The 26,097-nt window shown below is 47.8% G+C and overlaps 1 protein-coding gene across 4 annotated transcripts in view; it reads left to right on the top strand.

The window, feature by feature from the left end:
* Positions 1 to 26,097, top strand: part of CSNK1G1 (casein kinase 1 gamma 1) — a 107,854-nt gene that overhangs the window by 170 nt on the left and 81,587 nt on the right. For 2 of the 4 annotated variants that reach the window (XM_032122384.1, XM_032122388.1), the window contains exon 2: positions 22,138 to 22,245. The exons of 1 other annotated variant lie outside the window; for it this stretch is intronic. The gene's annotated coding sequence lies outside the window, so the exon portion shown is untranslated. The remainder of the gene's footprint in view (positions 1 to 22,137; positions 22,246 to 26,097) is intronic. One more of the 4 variants, XM_032122385.1, reaches the window with a different exon arrangement.

Here is a 26,097-nt window from a genome sequence, read left to right as displayed (position 1 = left end):
AGCCCTCCCGGTGCGGCGGGAGCGGCTCCGGCCGACCGGGCGGAGGAGCCGCCGTGGGGCGGCCGAGGGACCCCGCGGAGGGCGGCGGCGGCGGCGGGCGGGGGTCGCAGCTCCCCCCGGGGCGTGGGCGAGGGGAACCGGGGCGGGTTCGGGGTGCTGGGCTGGTGCTGCCCGGCGGGGCGGAACGGCCGGATTTGGGTCGGGGGAACGTGGCAGCCCTCGCTGAGGGGCTGTCCCGGGAGTGCGGGGAAGGGACCTGCCGGGGAAGGAGCTGGAGGTGCCTTGGGAACTGCCGAGCCTGGTGGTGTTCCCAGTCTAAGGAGGAGAAGTGTTCTGTGTAACTGGAGGTGTATTAGCAACTTATTTGTGTGAAGAAGTTATATATCCCCTCTGTGTCTGGGAAGTATTTCCATATGTTGTTTGGTACAGTGTGGAACTCTTAAGGTTTGGGGTTTGTTGTCTTGTCCAAGTCATAGAATCAGGATGGTTGGGGTTGGAAAGATCTTAAAGCTCATCTCATCCCACCCCCTGCCATGGGCCGGGACACCTTTCAGTAGACCAGGCTGCTCCAAACCACGTCCAAGCTGGCCTTGGACACTTCGAGGATGGGGCAGCCTCAACTGCCTCAGGAGGGTGACATCTTCCCTTCCAAACGTTTCACTGCTGCCAACAGTCCCCTTTAGGCTTTTTCGACAGTGACTTCTCAGTTTGTGGGAAGTCTTCTGAGCAGAGCCCAAGCTCTGTTGAGCTGCCTCCCCTGCCCCGACTTCGTGTGACATTTTCTACCTTCCTCATTTCTGGGGGCTCACCCTGACCTGCCTGAAGTCCCACTGTCATGGGTGTGACCTCAGACTTGATTTTTTTTTTTTTTTTTTTTATCAGTGACCTAATGCCTGTCAGCTTGTGCAGCCACTCCCCAGGTTCTTCAGGACTTGCCTTTTCCTTCCCTCAGCTCCCCAGCTGCCGGCTGTGATTTACCCAGATAAACCATCTCTACATCCCTGGTTCGGTGCTTTGTTGGTAACTCAGTGTCTGCTGGGAGAGGATGATGGGTGAACTGGGAATCACAAGCTTTGTTTCTGTTGAGAAGCTCTTATCAAGTATTAGCAGCATTTTCCCACAGACACATTCCCAAAAATACAAAGAGTGCCTTTGAGTTATGAGTTTGTGGAGATTCAGGCTGCAAAATCTGTGAAGGATTCCTCACTGCTTGCCAGTGGCTCAAGTTTTGGAAACGCCTGGGTGGTGAAGTGTTACTGATGAGAGAATTTGGGTTTCGTGACATTGCTGTTGTAGAGGGATGCACACACTGGTTATTTCCACGTGAAGCTGGGCTCACACTGGAGCTCTTGGAGTCAGAGATGAGCTGGGGGTGCTGCCAATGATAAAAATCACCAGGAGCTCTTGTGCGGGAAAGGTGACCGCTGGCAAGGTGTGACCAGATAAGGAAAGAATTTAAACACTGTGGTGTGGAATAAAAAAAAAAAATCATTCTTAGCAAAAAAACCCGCAGATGTACTTAGGAAGAGTGGAGGATGGAGGTGAGAGCTGCCAGGGAAATCTCAGCTTCCATGTTGAAGTTCTGGCCGCCGGTGTAGCGGCACCCCGGCACCGCTGATACTCCAGCCTTCTGGCAAAAATCTTGCCGACTCCAGTGAAATTTTAGACTATTGGCTTGATAAAATCAGGGCTTTATGCTCACACCTAAGCTTTTTTCAGATACAAGTGTTTCTTTAAACAGTTCCTACCCTGAAATCACTTTTTCTGCACTTGGCTGGTGCCTTTTTTATTTTTTAAGAACTGTTGGGTGGTGAGGAAGAGGAGGCGTAGCTCTCTGCTTTCCTCTGCAAGTCTATAACTCTGTGTTTTCAACTGCTGGCCAAAAGTCCTTGCAAGTTTGGGCCGATTTGGGCTCCTTGCTGTGTTCTGTGTAAGCGCAGTTTTCTGGCCATGAGGGCTGGAAACTCGCACTGGATTCTTACAATAAATTTATCCGTGGCTGGTACATACCTGCCTGTGTTTATGCCAGAGTTCCTTCCTGTAAATCAGCTCTTCTCTCCCTTGGTGCTTTCGGAAAGTTTGGCCTGAATGTTGGCTCCTTATTTTCAGAACCACACAGTCACTCTTTTCCATGTTCCGTGTCGCTCTCTTCACTGCATGTGTTTGCTCAAAGCTAATCCCCGCGGGGAGCGGGGCAGGGGAGGGCTCTCTGGGATGCTGTGCCGTGCCATGGAGGATTCCTTTGTGCTGGTATCCTTCATGTCTGAGACAGGTTGGTGGCTCACTGGTCATGGCAACAAGCTAATATCCTGTCTCTTTCTTTTTCCTTGGATTAAAGAGCTTTCCAGTTCGTAGAAGTGTTTCTTGTGAAGTCTGAAGTGTGTGACCTTGCCTCATTCCAGCCCATCTATTGTGCTCTTCCATAGGAGTTTTTTTCATGCTGTTCCAGTTCTCTGTACTGGTTTGCTGTGCCGGAGTCACCGGTGGAAAATACTCAGGCAGGCTCAGAGCTCCACTGTGAGAGGAGTTGTGAGCTGGGCAGGATCCTGAGTCCATCCTAGTCCACAGCCACTTGCTGCTTTCCCTGCCCTGACACTGCCCCCTTTTCCAGCTCTTTGGAAGCAATCAGCCACTGTGTATTTTCAGGTTAACAGATGAAATCCTGTGTAATGCCTTAAAAAGTGCTACCAGATGAGACCAGGAATCCATCTGGCCTGGTATCCTGCTCACTGGTAACCAGGAGCAGATGCTTGGGGAGGGGAGAACACAAACACGGCAGATCTAATCCAGGGAAATAGCGCTTTATTTTTCTCTCTCCGGCAGTTCATGACCTGCCTGAGCCAGGTGTTGAATTTAGGAGACTTCACACTTCTCTTCATGATATTTGTGATTTTAGGAAAATACTTCTTCCATTCCTAGTAGTCTCTTGGCTGAATTGTCCTCATATATTTAGACTTTCTGTGGCTCTTCTTGTTTTTCATGTCATTGCCAGCTCTGCTCCAGCCTCCTTGAGACAGGTAAGGCACAAGGGGTGGGGCACAGGACGACAGGGGATGTTGACAGAGGTGCTGGGTGATATTTATGGTGCAGGTTCCTCTTCAGTGGTATTTTAGAGTTATTTTATCCTATATTATTGTCTCTGTAATTACAGATGTTGTGCTTGTTCGTTAGTGATCTTAAACCCATGGAGCCATGGTTTTTGTGGAATACTCTGCTGTAGTCCTGCTTCCTATGGTTAGCCTGAGTTCAGTCTGTGGTGTTTCTTGAAGTTGACGTTAGGGTGGTTGTTCCTGATGTGCTGCGCTGTGAATTGTATCACCCACTCAGATCACGAGATTTTACTGCAATTCCTTGGAGTCATGGCTCTTATTTACTTCTCATCCTGAATTATTCAGAGTAGCAAATGTTGTCATCTTAGTAACACGGCTCGGTGTCGTTGAGCAGAATCCTTTGGTGAGTCCCTTCTGCTGCAAAAGGGACCAGTGATACGTTCTTCCCCCTTCCTTACCCTTCTTTACCAGTTATTTATGTACACGTTATTTATGTACATGTACATTTTCCTTTTATCCTGTAGGGCTTTTCTCTCTAGAGAAGTTTGATGGATTCTGCCATGTAGTATTGCTTTTTTCAATGGAGTGTATCAGCTGCTTTTCCCTTGTTGATGTGCTCTGTCCACTGCAAAAGCAAGAAGGAAAAGGGTGAAAAAAGACAGCAGCCCCTGACTGCTGAGACACAGCTTCATTTTGTACAATATAATTAGCCCTGCAGCAATTTAGGCTGGTCTTTGGGCCAGCTCTGGTTTGCCCAGCATGGCTGGGGTTGCCCAGATGCTGCTGCATCGTTCTGTGAAAGCTGGGCCAAGAGACTTTCAGGTATCAGCTTTAACAAATAACTTCCCCATCTCCTCCTGTGTGACTTTGGGGTAAAGTGAGGCTGTTGCTGTCACCTCATCATCCTTTGCCACCAAAAGCCTGATTTCTGGGGTCAAGCGGGGAGGGAGGAGATGGCCAAGCTCAGCACAGTGCGTGTAAAACACAATTTTAATTTTTGGGAGACATTGTCTGATGATTCATTAACACAATAATAGATCCTGTGGCTTCTAACCTTTTTTTCTTACTAAAAGCTTGTAAATTTAGATTTTGGTTCGTTCTTGGACATTTAGCCTTGCTGTACAGATGGGTTGGCTTTGATTACTTGGTCAGATCACACCATAGGGCTCACACCAATATTCCAACTGCCATCCAAGGTGGAGGCAGGAATTAGTTTTGATTCGATGTTAAGATGAAATTCTTTACTGTGAGGGTGGTGAGGCCCTGGCACAGGTTTCCCAGAGCAGCTATGGCTGCCCCATTCCCTGGAAGTGTTCCAGGCCAGGTTGGACAGGGCTTGGAGCACCCTGGCCTAGTGGAAGGTGTCCCTGCAGGGGGTGGAACTGGATGAGCTTTAAGGTCCCTTCCCATCCAAACATTCCATGGTTCTATGAGTTTCTGCTTCTCTCATCCACCCCTGGAGAGGAATCACTTTTTGCTGTTTAAGAACCAGTGTCACACTGACCTGGCATTTGCTCTGGTGACACAGAGGCACGTGGAGCCTGGCTAACGCCGGCTGCTGGCAGTGTGACGGCTGCTGTCGCTGCTCCGGTGTCTGAGGCTCTGGTTTTCTGGCTTAAACTTGGAATTCTGTTTTACAGAGGATTTCTTGCTGACACAAAAAACTTGAATTGCTCAAATAGTGGTGTCAGCTTAGGTCCTCTAAATGTTTGCTTAGTCCTTGTGTTTTTTTTAATGTCCAGTGGCTCCTCTACTTTCCACTGTGTTTTGAATTTGAGTGGTTTTGCTATGTCCACTTGCAAACCAGACATTTGAGTTTTTCCATCATACTTTTAGACTTCCAGCATTTGTGAACAAACACACCTGACCCTTGGTTTTGTCTTTCCATCTGACTTGTACTGTGTTGATTTTTTTCTAGCTGTGGATTTTCACATGGCTAATTCTCGTCCCATCTGTAGGAGTTCTTGAGGAGATGAGGTTCTTATGAATCACCTTTCCTCCCCCCCCCCCCCGCCAAACTGCATCCTCCTCAAATATACTCTTCTCTGGATCTACTGGCTTTCTCTACTCCTCTTCTGCAGGGTGAGAGGAGCCTTTGATTGTGATTGCAGGGGCCACTGCTGTGGTGCTGGTTTGATCCATTCAGTCCTTGTTCTTGTACAGGCTTCCAGTTGTCCCAAAACCTTCTCAGATCCTAATGAATCCAAGCCTGAGTGTGGGAGCCGTTCTTTGAGGTGCTGTCACACAGCTCTTTCACATTGCCTTCCTATTCTCAGCCTGAATTTTGCCTCCGGACAGCTTCCCTCCATGCCTTGCTGGCTGTACCCTTGCAGCCAAGGGCCTGGAGGGACAGGACAAGGGGGAATGGCTTCCCACTGCCAGAGGGCAGGGATAGATGAGTTACTGGGAAGAAGTTCCTCCCTGTGAGGGTGGGGAGGCCCTGGCACAGGGTGCCCAGAGCAGCTGTGGCTGCCCCTGGATCCCTGGCAGTGTCCAAGGCCAGGTTGGATGGGGCTTGGAGCAGCCTGGGACAGTGGAAGGTGTCCCTGCCCATGGCAGAGGGGTTGAATGGGATGGGCTTAAGATCCTTCCAACCCAACCCATTCTGGGATTCTGTGAAATCTCAGAACTGTTGTACCTACTTCATTTCTGTGTTCCACATTAACACCCTCCACTCCCCGACCTTTGATTTTTACTTGAGGGAGTCAGTATTTGAACTCCTTGTTAAATGGCCCATTTGATTTCTGGCTCATCAGACACTCCCTACTTTTTAAACAATCCCTTTTTTTTTCCTAGAAATGAGCAAAAGCAACAATGAAACTCAGTCGGGGTGAAATTACCACCATTTTCTCCTGGCTTTTCATATGTTCTTCCTTATTGTCGGATCCATTTGGAGCAGCCCATCTCCTGCAATGGATAGGTGTCTCTTACCTGTCTCAATCTTCTGGTTTGCTTTGCTCATCTGTGAGCAAATCTCTTCTGGAGAGCAGCTTAATAGCCTGAAGAGTTGACAGTGATTCCACCCTCAAGATCAGCCTGACAGTTTCTGTGTTGTGGAAGACAATTGAATAGCTTGGATTTGCTACTCTGAGCATTTAATGCAGGAATTGGGGATATTCACTGGGGAGATGGGAAAACTGTTTTCCTGTCTGCCTCTGCTCTCCTGCTCCCTTTTTTTTTTCTTTTTTTTTCTTATAATTATATTATGACATTCCTTTAGGCTGGGAATATTGTGGCTGTTTACAAAGATGTGAAGGTTTCTCTGCAGTTCCAAATCTTTTTCCTGAAGCCATCGTGTCTCTGTAGCTCTCTAAGATGAGTTGGCCACGTTGTGTGGGGTGCATTAGAGGAGCCACATCATTTATTAAATATCCTGAGTAGCTGCTGTCCTATATACGTGTTTTAATGTCTCGGGATAAAGCCTGGGGAGTTCATGCAGTCTGTGTTGAGGTTAAGAAAACTCTGGAATACCTGCTTCCTATAGAGCTGCTCCTTTTTCCCAGCCCACAAGGAATCGCTGTGCATCAGTGCCAAAGGTAGTTAAATGAAGTTGTAGGAGAAACCTATTTGAACTGTGTGAAACCAACCTGTCTGATGTGTTTCCTGGAGCTATTTACTTTATGCTGGAAAACACAGTCACTTCCATGGCACCAATTTGCTGCAGAGCTCAGTTCAGGATTTAACCCCTACTGTGCCCTGGGCCGATCCCCCAGTGTGGGCAGCAGGGGAGGGGGGATTCTGCCCCTCTGCCCCACTCAGGTGAGCCCCCACCTGCAGAGCCACCTCCAGACACGGGGTCCTGACATCAGAAGGACCTGGAGCTGCTGGAGAGAATCCAGAGGAGGCCCTGGAGCTGCTCCAGGGCTGGAGCCCCTCTGCCCTGGAGCCAGGCAGGGAGAGCTGGGGGTGCTCACCTGGAGAGGAGAAGGATCCAGGGAGAGCTCAGAGCCCCTTGCAGGGCCTAAAGGGGCTCCAGGAGAGCTGGAGGGGGACTGGGGACAAGGGATGGAGGCACTTTGGACAAGGGGGAAAGGCTTCAAGCTGCCGGAGGGCAGGGATAGATTTGATACTGGGAAGAAATTCTTCCCTGTGAGGGTGGTGAGGCCCTGGCACAGGTATCATCTTTCTTGTAGAAATAAGCCAAACTCAGTGTTCCTTTGTTTTGCACATTCATTTCTGAGTTACAAGTCAGAGGGATAGATTCAGATCGTTTCAGTTGTCATCCTTCACATTAATGGAGGGCTCACAACAGGGAAAACAAACACAGGAAATCTGTCTGCATCTGCCTAGTCTTGCTCTCAGCCAGGAGGGATGTATAAATTGACCATAGACTCATTGACTTGTTCAGGTTGGGATGGCCTTTAAGATCATTGAGCCCAACCATTAATGTTACGTCTCTTAGCTAAAATCCTTTAGGTGGGTTTTGGAAGAGCAGCAATTTGAAGCCTCTCAGACTTGCTGGATCTTCAAGCTTTCATTCCTCATCACTCAAAATTCCTTCCAGATCTGACTGCTGTTTTTTTGGGTCTATTACAGCAAATGAGAGGAAGTTCTCTAAAATACAACTTTAATATTGTTCATTGACAGTGGCAATTCTGCCAAGTGTAATGGAAGGGTTTGACTCTTCTCAAGACTGGAACAAGCTGCTTCATTGTGCAGCAATCCCATCCCGCCTGATCTTGGCTGTCCTTAGTTACCTTGTAACTGTCTTCCTTTGTAATACACAAGGCCAGTTTAGTTTCTGCAGCTTGTTTTTATTTCCTAGATCTTAGAAGAGCAAGTTTCAATGAGCAAATGAAACTTAAGAACCTTTAACGTCTTATTTTAATGAAGCAGAGGCCACAGGCTTTGTAGTTGTCTCTTTTCAAGTCCGGGTTAGACTTCAAAGGTCTCGCCTTCAGGAGTTTCACACTGACTCGTTCTTGCTGTCGCTTTTTGGCAGGTCACAGCACTCTGGTGTGTGCTGGGGGAGAGACTGGGGCAGCACGTGCTTTAAGTAACTTCTTAGATGGAAAGAAACACTTCCAGCATACCTACTGTGTGTCATTCTTCCAGCTAGTGAGGTTCTTGAAAGTGTCCAAGGCCAGGTTGGATGGGGCTTGGAGCAACCTGGCCTAGTGGAAGGTGTCCCTGCCCATGGCAGGAGGTGGAACAAGGTGATCTTTAATGGCCATTCCAATCCAAATCAGTCTATGATTTTATAGTTCTTCCCCACCCTGAATAATTTTCACTCCCTGGTTGCTCTCACATTTTTCTAGCCATGGCCTACCTCAGCTGGCTTGCCTTCACTGCCAGGTTGGATGCTTCGGAGGCCCTCAGGTTCTCAAAATGATCATCCTGCAGCTGACATCAGGCCTGTAGCCACTTTGGCATCTGATACTGCTTCCCAGCTGTCCTCTGTTTGGAAAGGTTTTGACAGGTTTCCTGCTCTGAAGCAGCTCTGTGCAGTGTTGGCAGCGCTGAGGCTTCAGTTTGACTTGTGATAGATGCAACACCAGTGTGGTAAATCATCGCTGGGCTGTGCTTTGCGTCTCTGGGGGGAATATCTCTGCTCAGATCCCTGGTATTCTGTGATTAAAATCCGAAACTGATATTAGGCTCCAAAGCAATTCACAGCCCTTTGTTTTTGTGTGGATTTGCTGGGTACAGCACTGGTACTTAGTGTTTTTTATCCTTTCTAAATGTTAGGAGTTACTGCACGTGCCAAAATGCCTTTGCCTTGTCAAGATCCACAACTGGGAGTGGGATGTTTTGGAACCACTTGTTCTGTTTTTCCTGGTTCTTCAACTTTAAGGAGACAATGAGATTGAAGGCAGGGGTTTGGGGGGAACTTGGCTGCTGTGGTGATAGCTACAGGTTTTGGCTGGGGCACCTGGGGGTCATGGCATCCTCTTGGCTGGGGCCACTGCAGGGGCAGGTTTGGTAAGAGCAGCGATGTGCAGGGTGGCTGTTGGATGTTCAGGGAGCCTTCTGTGTCACCATCTGTTTGCAGAGGCATCAGGGGATGGAGCGTGACTTCAGATGCCTTTTGGACCGTAGACACTCAACATTTAATGTGAGAAACCTTGTGCCTGGTGTGGTCATCTTAGTAATCCTGGCTTTGTGTTCTTGAGCTAATGCTTCTGTTTGGGTTTCTGGCACCAAAACAGGTTCTTGAGCATCTCTGAAGGCCTGTGGGGCTGAGGCAGATAGTTCAGAAATTCCCCAGTGGTGTCCTGAAACTAGATTTTTTAACTTGTTTTTTCCTATGGGTAGATTCTTGCAGTGATCCTGGACATCAAACCTCAGTTGAGTGCTGTGGTCCTTCCATGGGCTCGTGGTTGATACTGATCCTGAGACCTAACACAGTTGAAGCAGCTGAGTCACCCCTGCCTTTTTGGCTTGGAAAATTATTAAATGTTAGACAAAGCTGTTGGCTTTTGGTAACCTGGGGCTCGTCTTCACAAACTGTTCAATCAGCCTCTGCTAACATTTACAAAACCTTGGAATAATCCCCGAGTTCCTGTCGATCCACTCTTGTGTAGCTGTTAGAACTGTAGTGTGAGGTGTGGTAGAGGAGGAAATGTGCTTGCTAAGGAGGTGTTCTAAAATACATTTGTGCTGAAACCCCATCTGTTAAATCTTCTTGAGCTCCTCCTGCCGACTCTGAATGTAGTAGTTTACACATTGGAGCAAAGCAGCCCAAACAGGACTGCCGTGTCCTGGTGCCGAGTTTGTGGGGTTCTCAGAGACATCTCCTCTTTGATGGACGGGGTTTGGGCTCCCCATTAATAGCTTCTAGATCATTCAGAATTAAATGGAGTCGATCTTCCATGGGATTTACCCTGGGACCAGTGCTCCACACCAGTATCCAAGCTTCCCACAACTAACAGACTTGCCTGAGGCACAGGTGGCTAAATTTAGTCTTCCAGCGAGCTTGGTGTGACCTTGTGCTGCAAGGACTTTTTCTGCTTGTGTCTCTCTCAACACGTAAACGCCGCTTTTGTGTGGTGGACGGAGCTTTGAGGCTCGACGATGCCAAGCAGCTTTTAGTGTTTGTCACTGACCAGCGCTTCCAGTGTGGCTGTTAGCAGGAATTAATTCCAGATCTGAGTGCAGTGCGAAAGGTCCACGAGTGATCTACAGGTACAAAGCCATCCTCACTGGTGGGTATTAGGGCTTCAAAGAAGACAGACATGATGTGGTGTGTAGAGCAGATTACTTGCTAACAAACATTTCTAATTGACAGCTACGCTGAAGATTAGGGCTTGAAAGGAGAAGTTGAATCAAAGCAACTTCATACAAATGCAATTTCCGAACTGTGGGAAAGGTAATGTTTGCCTTCAAGGTAACATGAAGCTTATCTGTGCAAAATAGCACTTTACTTCAGCTTCTGGGAGAAGTTTGTAGTGTGTGTGAGATGGTGCACAGAGGTGGCCAGTTCTGGCATCTGCTTCCTTGCGTGGGTTTGCCTCCTTGTGTGAAGTGAGACATCCTCCATGTTCAACTTTGGCAACTTCTCGTTGAAGCTGCTTCTAATTAAATACATAATTCAACCTACGAGCATAATGAAGAAGATGCCTTCAGTGTGTACTCAGGCTTCTGGAGCTCTTCTGCCATCCTCCAAAAATGCCAGACTCCTCTGAAGTTGGCAACATGCTGCCAGCTGAATGGGAGAAGTTGCTGGGGAGTTGAACAGGATTTTCAGGTGTCTGCCACGCTGTTCAGGAGCACAGCGAGTGGTGTGGGTTTTTTGCCTTGTGAAAGAAACTCTTTTGCAGGTGACTGGGCAAAACCCTTTTGGTTGGCATGGGCATGGCTTGGAGCTGCTGGGACTCATCTCCCTGGTGTTGACTTGGTTGTTGTTGGCGTGCTGGTCTCTTGCTTGCTACAGATAGAACACACAGGGTTTTTTTTCGGAAGGCTGAAATACTAATCTGACTAAGAATTAGGGTTGCTGAGTGATACACTGAGTGAACTGCAATGGGTGAGTGTGTGACTACTCCTATTGTGTTGTGCATTTCTGGTCATTGCATCTTCACCAGGGTTGGGAAACATATGGGGAAGGGAAATAGAGTTGAAGGCAGATGAGCAGCTGCCTATCCTGGGGAGTCTGAAATGCCTGAGACTCTTAGGATTGGGAGGATCTCTTTAAAAAGCAGGCAGCAAACTTCTGAATGTTGTTCTGGGGCTGTGTAGAAGCTGCTGGTTTAGGAGGTTGGACAAACAAAAAAAAGTGTTTGGACAAACCCAGGATCAGCATGTCCATAAAATGAGTGCTGGTAGGACTGGGCAGTTGAGTCCATGCCAACATCTGTAATCCAGCGGTGGCAGATCCTGGAGCAGCCTGCAGAAGTTTGCTGCTCCCTGGATCATCCTCAATTGTTGTGGACAGAACTGACACAAGTGTTCTGCTGCTATTAATCCCACCTTTATGAACCTCCTGCCTTTCCAGAATCCTGGGGCAGCATGAGGAGGTGGTATTTCTGAAGAGCTCTGGAGGATGCCTTAGGGATTCTTACAGGAGGGGAAATCTCCAGCTGTTTCCAGGATACTGTCCATACCTACAGGGCTCCCCTGCTGTGCTGTTCAAAGGAGATTTGCTGTACAATGTACTGTGGCTTATGAGTAAAAACATTCCAGGGGGGATAGGTAGAAACGGAAAGGAGGGAAATAAAATCAGAAATTAGGGATGAAGAAAGGAATTGAACATAAAGTTCTTGGTCCCTTTAAAAGGGAAAAATTCTTGAAATTCCACCTTTCTGTGCAGAAAGTGGGAGGAGGTGGTCATAATGCCTCTCTTCAGCTTTCCCAGTGTGGGATCCAGCAGGCAGCTGGGCTGGCAATCAGCTGCTGGCCCAGAATGGGGCAGGGACAGCCAGGAGTGAAGCAGCACATGTTGATGTCCTACTGTGTGTCATACTAATTACATGCAGTGTATATACACGTAGGGATGATCCCGATGTGTCCCTGGGGCTGTTTTGCTTGTGTTCGTGTCATGGCTGACCAACTGTGGGTTGCTTTTTTAGCTTCCTGCTCTGTGCCTGCTAAAAATCTAGTTTTAATCAGACTGACCTATTAAACCAGTGATTTTAAGCACGGATGAGGAGCCATTAATATAGTTTCATACCTAAACATGAAACTTGGTATTTCAATACTTTCCCTGGGATTGAAACGTCCTGTTGTGGAATGTTCACAGCTTGAAGGCTTGTTTGTTACCTCTGCAGAGGTACCTGCTGTGCCCAAAAGGGGAGATTTTGTCCTGCCTTTCCCATATACTGCTCGTCAAACCTGTTCCTGAGCTGCTCTGAGTTTCTAACCTGGCACAGAGCTCTCCAGGTATTGTTGGGTCGGTTTTCTCCTGTTGCTGTAATTAGTTAGCCTTGCTCAGCAGTGGGTCTGATAAGGGGAGAAACTACCAGGAATTCCTGCTGGGGGTTCCTGCAACTCTTTGGTTGCTCCATGTTATGAAGAGCACATGTTAAGTTTTCCTTCAGAGATGCTGTTTCATCCTGGTGTCAGTTCTAGACTGCCAACATCTTCCCAACCTTTGGGGCACATGTGGGGTTCACACATGGCAGAGGAGAACCAGAAGCAGCAAAAAACCTGAGGTCTCCTAAAACTCTTGAGGAGCAGCAGAGGCCCTGAGGAATGGAGACTACTCAGCTTAATTTAGTGTTGCTCCCTCTGTTTAGAGAGCTGTGGTGTCACCTGAGCATGTGATGAACTTTCTGAATCTCTCGAGTAGGGAAAAAGGATTTTAAATATCTGCATTTGGGTTACTGACTTGTGCTTAGGTCTGAGGAGGGGTATGAGCTGAGCTGGCTGTTTGAAAGAGCATTAAATCAAGAGTCTGTTAATGATTGAGTAAGCCCATGTAGTAAGGGGGAAATGTGGAGCAAATCATTGTTGCTGCTCAGGTTAGGAGCAGCGAGTGCTCCAACAGCTCTGTTATCCTTTCTTCAAAAGAACATGAAGAACTGAAGCAGTTCACCTTCAGATGTGAATCAAAGGGATCTTGGAAGAAAACTCCTTAGACTAGATGGGAAATTATTTTTAAAGTTTTTTTTTTTAAGTATTACTGCGTGATGGTCTGGGTTGAGATTGACATCTGGAGTGGGAACTCGGCCATGTCTGACAGCAAGTGCCATTTAGCACAACTTTAAACTTACCTTAGGAGGGCTTTATCCCTCTTCCCAGAGGCACTGGGAGTGGGAACATTTCTTGTGCAGATGCTGGACAGATATTAACTGTGTGATTCATGTAACCTTGAAAGGGATCCTTGGAAAAGAAGAAGATAATAATACAAAATATGAGGAAAGTGCACGGTGATCATGGTAATAGGGAGCGTGTGAGGCGCGTACTGTGCGCTTCAGAGGGGAGTATAAGGTGAGTGAGTGCTGGGTAGAGGCACTTGGGGCAGATTGTGATCAGAGTCTTCCTCAAAGCCTTTTTCCATACAATAATGAGAGTTCAAAATCCCACTTCTAAATAATTTTCATAACTCAGTGTTTAGTCGAGGTGGATGCTCTGTTTCAGCCCTTCTCCTTGAACTCAGGGCACCCAGACCCTTACTGGGCACTCTGCTCTTGCTGCAGGGGAAGCCAAAAGGGAGAAAACTATTTCTTTCCAGTAAAAAGAGAGTAAAAAGCAGATGTTTCATATTAAGATACGTGCTTGTTTTTCCCTGAGCCACACGCTCTCTTTCTTCCAGGCTACTGTTCATTGCACAGTATCTGCAGCTGCTGCAGGGGAAAAGGTTAAATCATCTCAAAGTGAACAAGTAAAGTACTCCTTGGGTGGGCTTTCCCTGTTTGAGTTTCAAGCTCTGGAAGCTGTACCAGGCAGGTCAGGGTTTGGGAGCAGAGGCTCACGTTGAAAGGATAAAATAGAGTTCTCTTTGTGAGTGTCCTCAGCCGAGCTGTCACATCTCTGTGCTTCCAGGCCGAGGTGTCACCAAACCACATCATATGGAATGATTGCTGCTGGAAGCACGTAGTGCAGCTCCATGCTGGGAACACCTCAGGTACAGTCAGGGAAAACATCTCGTGAAATTTAATTTAGAATAAGCAGGACTCTATTCCTGATGAGTCAAAAGATTTAAAGAATCTCATTCCGTGAGATTCCTGTGTTGCAAGTAGGCTCTACCTGAACTTGCCTTCACATTTTCTCTAAATTTTGTATTCTTGTGTTATTTGAGGCACTGTTCTGTTCCCTTTCATCACGAAGATGGCTGGCATCAGTTTTGAAGCCTTTAATATTTTGCTGTTAATAAAGTGTAGGCTCCTGTTGTGTGTTAGGGACAGGCAGCTTACTGGGAATATCGAAGCTTCATGTGCTGGGATTGCATTGGGCATGGCATTAGGTAACTCCAAAAAATATTTGCTGTTTTCCTTTTGTAAAGACAGAATTGAGATCTACACCTGTTCACAGCATTCCCTTGCTGTGTTGGAAGTATGTGGGCTACTCATGAGTTAAGGGAGTTGGGAGAGAGATGTCAAATGGGTTTTGTAAGCCACAGGTTTGTATAATTCTATTTTTTTACCTTGGTGTGAGCTGATGAAGGCTGTTCTGAGCAGTGCCCAAGTACAGTGTGGGATAAAGGCTGACTCTTTCTTCAGCTGAGCAGAATGAATGTAGATGTCAGCTTTAAGGTGTATGCAGGGAGGAATTTGCAAATTACTGAGTCCAAGCAGGAGCTGTGCTTCAAGTGCAGTTATGAAGGCATTCATCTTTCTGTCCGGCTCTTCCTCAGGCATTGAATGTGTTTGGTTTTGGCAAAAAGACAGCAAAATCTACTCAACAGTGTATGACTTTTCCCCCTTTGACCCTGCTACTTTCCATGTTTTAAGGGCAGACAGCCTTAATGTGTCACTGAGGTCCTTTCTGCTTCACTGCTGCTCTGCTGGTTTTGATACCTACTGATAATCAGCAGATAATGTTGCTGATTTACTCACAGCAAAATGCTGTTTATTGAGTCTGTGCAGTCAAAGTTCGTGTCTCTTCCCCTTCTGCCAAGAAGTGGTTATTTACACCTGTGTGACCTTGAAGGGTCAGCAGGGGGTAAGTCAGGTCACAAAGCCATCAGGGGTGCGTGTGGCAGGACAGTCCACTCCTGCTGCCCTAAGGTCCAGAGAGGGTTAAATGGAGCTGGCGGGAGGTGGGCTCAGATGTTGTTCAGGTAGCCAGGGACTCTAATGGCTACAAAAACTTTGTGTGAGTCTGGAGAAGAACTGGACACACGCTCGTGAAGAGGCTGCCCTGGGTGTTCTTCACAGAATTGTAGAATGGCCTGAGTTGGAAGGGACCCACAAGGATCAGCGAAGTCCGGCTCCTCACCTTGCACAGGACAACCCCAGCAGTCACACCCAGAGCACTCAGATGCCCAAACTGACTTGGGGAGGCCCAGGAATACAAACCACTGGAGGTGGAAAAATGCATGGAGAAGTTCAGTATTCTTACTCTCTTCTTTTCCTTCCCAAACATCTCTGCACAGCTGCTGTTCCAAACTGGAGGTTAAGCTAGCTGTGCCCTATCCTTTGGTTCACCTCTGTGCCTCTTGGAGGACGTGACATGAGGTGTTTCACCTCTGAACTGGATCATCAAATCCAACTCCTGGCACCGCACAGACACCCCTGCAATCCCGCCCTGTGCCTGAGAGGTTGTCCAAAAGCTCCTGGAGCTCTGGCAGCCTTGGGGCCGTGACCATTCCCCTGGGGAGCCTGGGCAGTGCCTCACTGAGTTCCCCCTCTGGGGGAAGAACCTTTTCCTAATATCCAACCTAACCCTGCCCTGGCACAGCTTCAGTTTCATGTATTTAAAGGTTTGTGCTGAAGCTGTCTGGCAGAGTTGAGGTGTCCTGAAGGTGCTTTAATGGTCTGCAGAGACCTGATATTTTTCCATATGGGTGTGGAATGCTTTGGTTGAGAGTCTGCTCATGTGAACCCCCCACTGATCAAGGACTGATGGGTTGCTTTTGAGATAAGTCACTTGTTTTTGCGGAATTACACATCCCAGAGAATTACACAATCCTGGGCACTGCTAAGCTAGGTTCTCACTGAGCTCAACACAAGAGCATCACGCTGGCTCTCGAGGCTGCTTTCCATCATCTAATGCTGGTGGGAGCCGTTGTACCTTTTCTGCTGTGCTTGATGGTGTGAACACTTTGGAGCAGGGCAGTGCCCATTAGGTTGGAATTTGAATATTATTCTTGTGCTTTAATTTGGGAAGAGTACAAACACCTCAAGCCTAAAGATGAGAAGCTTTTTTAAAGTGTTACCCAGAGTTTTGTGCTGCTAACTGGTAATAAAATAATAATGAGCTGAAGTACAAAAGATCCAAGAACTGTCTGTGTACCAGCTTCCTGGGAGAACTACGGAGAAGTGGATTTGTAGAGTCACCTTCCCTGCTGTGGCAGAAGCCATGTCCTCCTCGGGGAGCCAAAAAGGGGCTGTGCTCTACCCCCACCTTGGAAGCACTGTGCCACAGAAGTCACACCTCCTGGGTCAGGCTGGCACATATTTCCCCAGCCCCTGGAGGAGATGAAAGACCTGGTTGTGTACCCCAGGTAGCAAATATCAGCTTTTCACACGATGCCTCCAAGGACGTTAGCTTTTACTCTGAAACTGAAACAAACTTCTCATCTGCTCCTTCCTTTGAAAATTAATGGGGAAAACAACCTGCAAGGCTTCAAGCTTCTGGTGGAGCCTTGTTCTCTCATACTGACAGCTCAAAGAGGTTGTGGGGGTCTTTGTGGCTTCTCCAGCCAGTGTAGTGGTGTTTCTGTGATTCTGTGATATCCAGATAATGGTTTAGGTTGGAAGGGACCTCAAAGCTCATCTCATTCTGACTCCTACCATGGGCGCGGACACTTTTCACTAGACGAGAGCCCTGTCCAGCCTGGTCTTGAATACTTCCAGGGATGGGGAGTCCACAATCTCTCTGTTCCAGTGCCTCACCTGGAAGAAGTAAAGAACTTCTTCCTAAGGTGGCCTTTGAGGGCTGACCAACATGCTGCTTGCTGGCCATGTGCTGGGAAGAGACGGCTTTGCTGTGGTTCTGTTGACTGGTGCAGAGGGGCTTGTCCTGAATACAGGTGTGTGGGACCCGTGCCCAGCTCCACACCCCTGAATGCTTCATCCTGCCTTTGGCACTCTGGAAAATAAGTAACTCTTCTTGCTGAAGTGCCTGGTACGAAGCAGAGCGTCCTTGTGGAAGGATCCTGCACAACCCCTGCATGGTTGTACAACGTCAAGGCCTGTTCAGCTCCAGGTGTCTCTCCAGGCCTGAGGCCTTGCTGGAACCATCCAGGCTAGGACATGTCACAGGAAGTGGGCTCAGTGTCTGGAGCCGCTAATGAAGCGCAAAAAGAGTTAATTATTTGTCAAGAGCTAGAAAGGATCCCTCTTGCTATTCATAGTTTCACACTTCCTCTTTCACTGGCATTCTTTGTTCTGCCTTATTCTTCCCTTCACCCAGGGACCTGGTCCCTGGATTCTCCATAATGTCAGGCTTTGGGCATCTAGGCTGGATGGAAAGGGAGAGGCTGGAGCTCATTACCATGATAAACTGGTGCTCTGACCAGGCTGTCCACATATTCTCACTTGCTAGCCACTGCTTTCTGCTGCTGCCAGAGGTGTCTTTCTGCTCCATGCCATACTTGCAGCTGAACGAGGTTCCTGCCTTCCCAGCCACGTTTAACATGGGCAGGATTCCTGGATGTACGGCCAGGGAAAGGATGGAGACCAAGCTCCTCATTTTGAACCTTGGGTTCTCTCCAGATGCTGGAGTCACATCTGTGTGAATGTGGGAGTCGTGTTTGCTGTGCTTCAGGTCAAAAGCTCTGTTAAAAAAGGTCTTGAATGAGGTGGGGATGGGTTTTGTCACTTGGCCTTGCCAGTAGGAAGTGGCAGAGTCTGACCAGTGTGGGGATTTTCCCACGTTACACTTGATCCTCTGTAACACGCTGGTCGTCTTGTACTTTGAGCAGAACATGAATAATGCCTAACCCCCTGGTTCCAACCTGAACCTCAGAATGGCATGAGATGACTTCCTTACCTTTATTCCTAAAGTGAATCATTGTACCATGGAGTGTGTTATAAATAGGCTTCTGTTTCTCTTCCTTGTTTGGAGTCACCACCAAATGCTGGGATTGGTGGAAGGAAACTGAGTAAGTTTCTGGCCAATGAACCCCATCTGGAATTTTTATGCACAGCTTTTGGTTTTCTTTCTGAGTTTAAGTAGGGCGTGTTCCAAGTGGCAAGAGAGAAGAGCTGAACGGGTGTTCAGCATTTAAATATGTGGACTGTCATGTTAATGGGATGCTCCAGTTCTTTGCCCAGGAGTGGATGACAAGTGACTAAATAAAGCTGCAATCCCTGTTTTCCTGTGAATGGGTGCTTGTGTTTTTCCTTTCTTGTAGGTCTTTGTTGCAGTGGGGATCCTGCAACACGCATATATCAAACCAAGAGTCCCGTGGATAGGAAATATATACGGACAGACAGATTCTTGCTAGATGTTTCAGAGATGTTTATTTCTCCAGCCGCATGGCCGGAGCTCTGCCAAGGAACTGTTCCAGTCACGGGACCAAGGGTCCTTCTGCCCGCGCAGGGAACACAAACCAACCCATGGGAACGAGGCTGAGCAGGGGCAGGGAAGCCCCGTGTCTGTGCCCTCAGGGCCCCTCTCCCAGGGCTACACGGCGGGGGAGGGACCCCAACACCTCACCCGTTTTATTTTAATAAAAGGAGAATGAAAACAACTGGATAAACATAACAAGAACAGTTTCAAAACAAAACAAGCCACCCTCCTGAGTCTTTAAATGTCCAAACAGATTCTCTGGAACATCTTAGGGCTGACAGAAGGGAGACAGAATTCTCTGAGCATGCTTTGTGGGGAAACTGAGGCAGGAGAGGGTTTAACTTCTTCCCTCCCCCTTTTCATCCCCCACTCGGCATTGGAAAGGGATTTTTGGGGAAACAACTGGCAAAAGCATGGTTTTGTGAGGGAAACTATGGATGAAAAAACGGATTGGGAATACACTGGGGGTAATAGGACATAGGGTAAAAGGGAAAGGTGGGATTAGGAAAGGGAGACTGTAGGGGGGGCTTACAATGGAGATACTGTCTAACATGACTACGATTTTTTGCATATATACTGCCTTTTACAGAAACACCATCAGGCCCAGTGACCTGCGATGCTTGTAACCCTTTTCTCCCTAGTACAATATTAAATTCCACCACCTCTCCATCTCCCAAGCTTGGGATGCATTTTTCAGGGTTATTCTTTTTAATAGCAGTTCTATGCACGAATATGTCTTGCTGGTTGTCGCACCTTGTTATAAAACCATAATTTTGCTTAACATTATACCATTTTACTATCCCTAAGGTCTTAGTTACTATGATCTTTTTCCGAGTGGCTGCTGTTTTCTGTCTCGCTGCGTCTTTGCTCTCTCCTTCGGTCGCTCCTGTGTTGGAATTGTCGGGGCTGCTGGTGCCTGCGCGCTCTTCCCGGGGTCGCGTTCGGGGCTGCGCGGGCCGGGCCGGGCCGCGCCGCTCAGTTCTCCGTGCGTCGCCTCCTCTGGTCGCAGCTTCGCTGCCGATGCCAGGCGCTGCATCCACGTCTCGGCCAGGCCCCCGAGCGACGACCCCCCCGCGCCCTGCTCCAGCGCGTGTTTCGGTTCGGCGCGGCTCCGTTCCACCGCCGCTGCCGCCCGCCGCCGCCCGCGCGCCGCCCCTCTCGGTCGGGCGTTCACGGGGCTCGCTCCACCACGCGCTGTGCGGGGCCGGGCAGACACTGCCGGGTCCCGCCGCTCCCGCCGCGCCTCGCTCCACCACCGACACTGCGGCTCGCGTGGCTCCGCCCGCGCGCGGGAACTGCCTCGCTGCTGCTCTCAGAGCGCTCGGTGCACGTGGCCTGGGCCGCACGGTCCCTGCGCCAGGCTTCCCTTCGCCAGGACACAGCTGACATCGCTCAACAGTCTCGGTAACTAAATAATATTCACGAAAATATTCTTCCATCGGCATATATTTTGACTCCAGTATTAACTGTGTCCAAACGGTTTTCCAAAAGCCCTTGGTAAGAATTAAATCCCAAGAAACATAGAAAAAGTTCTTAAACAACCATGCCAGGAAGTGTTTCAGTTCTTTCTGAGCTTGAATCAAGCTAAAATTTACAAATCGTTGTTCAAGAATCATTTTAAGTTTAAGATAAATGTCCATATGCGGCTCGGAGAGCCAAGAGTCTTCCCACTGTTCCTCCATAGTTTAGATATGGAATAGCAAAGCAAAACCAAGAAGAGGAATCCAAAGTTTCCAGGGTTTACTCACACAAATCAGTCGCTTAGGGATCGGGGATCGTTCTGCCCGCATTCTCCACCATTTGTTGCAGTGGGGATCCTGCAACACGCATATATCAAACCAGGAGTCCCGTGGAAAGGAAATATATACGGACAGACAGATTCTTGATAGCTGTTTCAGAGGTGTTTATTTCTCCAGCCGCATGGCCGGGGCTCAGCGGAGGAACTGTCCCAGTCACGGGACCAAGGGTCCTTTGCCCGCGCAGGGAACACAAACCAACCCATGGGAACGAGGCTGAGCAGGGGCAGGGAAGCCCCGTGTCTGTGCCCTCAGGGCCCCTCTCCCAGGGCTACACGGCGGGGGAGGGACCCCAACAGGTCTTGGTTTGGTACAAGTTTGGCTGGTTCTTCCTTGCTGCAGCCTCTGACCTGGTCAAATAACTTGGAATGACTTTAGTATCAAGTAGAACAAAAGTTGGCCTTAAATGCTTCACAACAAATTTAATATTGAGGACTACGTTCAGCTCCCTAATGCCTTTTCATTTGAGAGGAACGAGCGCCACTGCTTGCACACTGGAGTGGTGGCATATGTTCCTTGCACTGGTGGTTGGCTTCATTCTGGAGCTGGTGCTGGATAATTGTAGAGGAGGGTTAATTAATGATAGCTGTTGGGCTGTGAGGGCTTTCGAAGTCTGCTCCAGCCCTAGTGAGCAATCCTCCAGGCTTCTTGAGGACAGAAACTGTGAACAACATCAGAAGAGCACGGATGTGACCTGGACTGGACTGACCACGAGCTTCTGAAAGGACAGGGCAGAGGTGGACACCAAATTCCTGTGTGCTTCAGTCACAGTGGTGTCAGTCAGCAGCACAGCCACAGTGGCTTCGGTCTGTCTTGCACTTCATGTTGGAGAAAGTAAAAATGCTCTCTGGTTTAAGATGCTAATATGGACCTTTACTGTTACATTGCTGTAACAGTTGGAAAAAGAAGGATAAAGTGCTGACTTAACTTGGAGTATCCATTGGGGAGCTGGTTGCTTGTAGCCTGTGTAAGGGAGTCTCCTGTGGTGTTTTAGAAGAACCTTCTTTAGATGACAGAACTTCTCAGAACTTAGACTTGCTTTTTAAAATTTTCATTTTTGTTAGAACTATCCATGTGTTTTCGTCCAAAGGACGTTACAGGCCCAAGTTTTGAGTACAGAACAGGCTGTGTCTGGTTGCTTTGGGCAGAGTTACCCAGAAATAGTTTCATTTTGGTTTGACTTCCACATCCCCTGTTACAGTGCACTCCCCCTCAGAAATTGCTATTTGGGCCCTGTGCTCTGGAAGGTGTTTTTTAAGGAAAAAAAGTCACAAACGAACAAAAAAAAAAAAAAACCCTTACGCTTCCTTCTGACCAAAGTGCCTGGAGCACAGCAGGAGATGGAGCCAGCCCAGGGATACTGCATCAAAGGAGTTCAGGTTTGGGAACCTGTTTCCCAAGGTGGGGAAACACAGCTTACCAAAAACCAAACCTCCAATTACTGAAGAAATGGAAACATCTATTTTTTAAGAAAACTCTGTCTTCTGAACTAAAGTTCACATTATTTATTGCGTGGAAAGCTATGAGTTTGCCCTGATAGAGGGTAAGGAGAATGATTTTCCTATGAGCAGTGGGGTTTGGCTCCATTTCATCCCCAGTACTTGGAAGCTGCCATATCCAGCTGAAAACAAACAATGCCTTTCTTGTTTTTAAGCAGCATACAGTAAGATTGGAAGTCACTGGTGTGAACTGTCGCATGGAGACTTCCTGAAATGTGCTTTCTTCCTTGCCAGGTTCAGTACAGATATGAGTGCCTGGCTGCTCTGCTGCTCCCGCGCCCCAGCGCTCGCTGCTCTGTGATTTTGGATAACAAGCCTAAGAAGTGAGTTGCACCTCGTGTGGTGAGTGTCACATGCCTTTGATATTCTGGAGTGTCTTGGCTTGGAGATACTCAAATATTCCTTCCTAAAAAACCCAAACTCGCCTGTATTTGATAAGAGGCACCTCCCCTATGGAAACAGGGAGAACTGAGGCTGTTCCATCTGGAGAAGGGAAGGTTGTGTGGACACCTCAGAGCACCTTCCAGGATCTGAAGGGGCTACAGGGAAGCCGGAGAGGGACCATTCATCCAGAACTGTAGGGGCAGGACAGGGGAGAATGACTTCAAACTGAAATAGGGGAGGTTTAGGTTAAATACAAGGAAGGAATTGTTCCCTGTGAGGGTGGGGAGGCCCTGGCACAGGCTGCCCAGAGCAGCTGTGGCTGCCCCTGGATCCCTGTAAGTGTCCAAGGCCAGGACATGGCTTGGAGCAACCTGGGATAGTGGAAGGTGTCCCTGCTCATGGCAGGGGGTGCAACAAGCTGAGCTTTCAGGTCCCATCCAACCCAAACCATTCTGTGATTCTTTGATTCTCCAAATAAGGCAAGACACTAAAAATCCAGTATGGTGTCTGGATTATCAATGAAATATCTGCCAAGCCTGTGGAAGGACGCTTAGAGACCCAAATGCAAGTTGTTCAATTCTTATTCCTTATTTCCATTTTAATTTTTTTTCCCCCCCCTCTCAGTTTTGTCAGCATTTTTCATCTGAAGTAACTTATCTGGGAACTTACATCCCTGATTTCCTTTCCCTGGTTTTATTTTTAGAACGACACATGTAGAGCTGAGAAGTAGGTAGCTGCAGTGCTGCTCGTCAGTGACGAACAAGGAAATTGGGCAGGATTAAAGGCAGGGAGAGTCCAGAGTCTTTTGTGGTGAACTGGGAGCAGAGTTGTTGTGTTCTGCGTCCAAGTGTTTGAGTGACAAATAAAATAAGGGCCAGGTTACCTGTTCTATAGCAGCTGACCTATGGAATGAGCAGAAAACTCGAAACTGAAGTTGTTGGGAAAATTTTCCTCTCCAGAAATCAAAAGGAAATAGCATTTGTATGTGAGAGTGTTGGACTGATTCCAGTGGGACTAGATCCCTGGATTTCATGAAAATAAACCAGCGAGTGTTCTGGTTTGGTGAGGATGATGACCTTTAGGGAGTGCCAGTCCCTGCTTGGCACAAGGGGTTTTTGGGGTGTCCATAAAGGCTGAAACTGGCACTAGAATTCCCTTTCTGGACTTCTGAAAAAGCATTTATGTAGTGACAAACTATTTTTTCCTGTGCAGACTGAGTGATCCTGATTAAGTCATTGGGGTGTTTTGTTTAGGGCCATAATTGTGCAGCATCCTTTGGGAATGTTGTTTCTATTTTTGGCCAAAATGATGTGACAAAATAAATTCTTTTAAAATTGTCATTTCCATTTAGAATTTTCTCTGTAGAAAGCTTCGTGAGCTTCTTGCCTTTTGGTAATTTCAGCGGGGGGTGAGGGGTGTGTGATGGATGGGCCACAGTTTCATCCTCTCAGCATCTTCCAGCCTGGAGGAGAAATCTGGTTCCACTTTTGCTTGATATTGTATCTCAAATTATTTTTGCAGCTTCATTCCCTAAAACCAATTTGTCTATTTTTGGTGACAGTAGTAGGAGTGTCATTAATTGTTGAAAAGTGTTCAGTTTGAGCAATTCAGGCTGGTTCTGTGCTTTAATATCTTCTATGAGCCCAGCAGAGGCTGTGTCATCTGCCTGGGCCTTGTTTCACATTATTTTTTTTCTCAAAGAGAAACCCCTGCAGTCTAAAGCTTTGCCGTTGTGATGTTGTGGAGGGTTTCTTTTGGAACTGAAGTCACTGGCTTGTTTTTCTGTATGCTGCCTGTAAGATGTCTGGGATCTTGGGAAGTTTTTTTGACTCAGATAAACCTGTTTCCTGAGGTTTGGGTTTGTAGCATGCTTTTTCACTTGGGTGAAGCTGGTTTCCTGTTCCTGCCTCCTTTTATCTCTCCGTATATTTTAATTTAATATTTAAAGAAGCGCTGTTTTTCCCATTCCATGGCTTCCACAGGTGCTCCTGTGAGCCAGCACTCTGCCTCATGCCATTACTTGTCTGTGTGTGTCCTCACCTGTGTGTTCCCTGCCTCAGGATCCCCGAGGTGTGCTGGCCTGACTTCTTCCCAGCTCCAGTGAAACCAGTGTCAGATGCTTCCCTCCCACATTTGTGCTGCAGAGCCAGATGTTGCCCATGTGAGTGAGGAGCTGGCTCTTGGCACTGCTGTGGTGACCTCGGTGTGCTTGGTCAGCCGCGTCCAGCTTGAGGAATTTGGCCTTAGGTGCAAATTTTTTTCCCTGGATGGCATAAATGAGCAAGAGCAGCAGCAGCTGCAGCCTCAAGCTGATGTCCAGAACCAGGGAGACAGCAGGGAGAGCTGCAGGTGCCTCCTCTGTACCCTGCTTGCATCCTGAGAGCGGCCCTGGTAATGTGGGGAAGCCAAAATTTCTTCTCGTACATGGAGCTTTCTAGTTGTATTAGTCATCCATCAGGCTTCTGGATTATTTAAGTGCTTCAGCTCTCTTCAAAAAACAGCAATATCTATTTGTAGAAAGGTACATCATGTGAAGTGCAGTTCCCGTATATTAGAGCTGCCTGCTGGAGATGTTCTTGGGAATGCTGCCCCTCCAGTTGTGGGCCTTCAGGAGCTGGAGAGCCTCTATCACAGATCCGAAATCTTAAAGGCTTCTGGTTGGTCTTGTGGACGTGAATGGTGATACATTAGAGCTCCTCTCAACTTCTCCCACAAAATCACTCCTCCTGTTCAGCCCAGTGCAGCCTCAGCTGGTGGGTGTTGGTCTGCAGACACTGAGAAACCCTGAGGAAAAGATGATCTGTAGCATTAAGGGAAAATACTCTTCCATTAGGCATGGGAGAACTCCTGACTCAAATAGTGAAAGACCAAAACCCTCTTCTCTAACTCTCGAACTTGTCCTGGCTTGAACTAAGTCTCAAAGTGCCTAGAGCTGAGCTGGCCCGTTTTTAAGCTGTAAGTTGTCTGTCTGTGCTGTTTGCAGAAAACCTTTAGGAGAGTTGGTAGCTAGAAAGTTAATTCCAATACAGCACGATTATATCCTCATAAACTTAGAGAAAACTCAAATCTTGATGAGGTTTGTAATGTGTGTGAGTTGACTTCATTGCATTCTAACCCAGAAATTAAACGTGAGCTTTCATGTAAGGTTCTGAGATTCACAGACTGGCAAAACACTTGTCCTTGCTTATGCAGTCTGGCTTTTATGTAACTCATTATTTTTGCTCAAATGTTGCAGATAGTCGGTTTCCTCTAGCAACAGCCACCAGATGTTTCACTGAACAAGACTTAATTCTTTAAAATTGACCTGTGAGAAATGTGTGAAGGCGAATAGGGAGGCGGAACAATTGTATGTCAGCGTGATTTCCATTTCCTTGCTGAAATCCCACTGCAAGCCTTGCAGTTTGATTCCAGCAGCGATGGATCCTGATTTTTGTGGTATACTATGAGGCCTTTTCCGTGGTTTTTAGTGCTTCCATAAGTGCGGTGCTGGGAGCAGGGGGATGGGATTGAGCTGTCTCACAACAATTTGTGTTACTTGGGCAATTAGCACTGTATGGATTAATTCTATTTGGTGGATATGCCACCGTGGGAATCCTGCTGTCTGTAGGTCTTCTGTGATCACCCTTGTGCTTTGCTAGACTATTTCCTATTTCTCTATTTCATATTTCCATGGGAAACCAACTCCTACCTCAGTTTTCCAGCTGGGGGAAGAGGTGATCCGGTGTTTTACTGGGGGACATGGGGCAAGTGGTCCTGGTGGTCACTGCAAGAAGTTCCCAGCAGCTCTTGTCTCTGAAACATCCCCATCCT

This window comes from Corvus moneduloides, chromosome 13 (assembly GCF_009650955.1).
Source record: "Corvus moneduloides isolate bCorMon1 chromosome 13, bCorMon1.pri, whole genome shotgun sequence".
NCBI classification, from domain to species: domain Eukaryota; kingdom Metazoa; phylum Chordata; class Aves; order Passeriformes; family Corvidae; genus Corvus; species Corvus moneduloides.
Note: the sequence above shows the minus strand (reverse complement) of the source record. Positions and strands in the feature narration are given on the sequence as shown.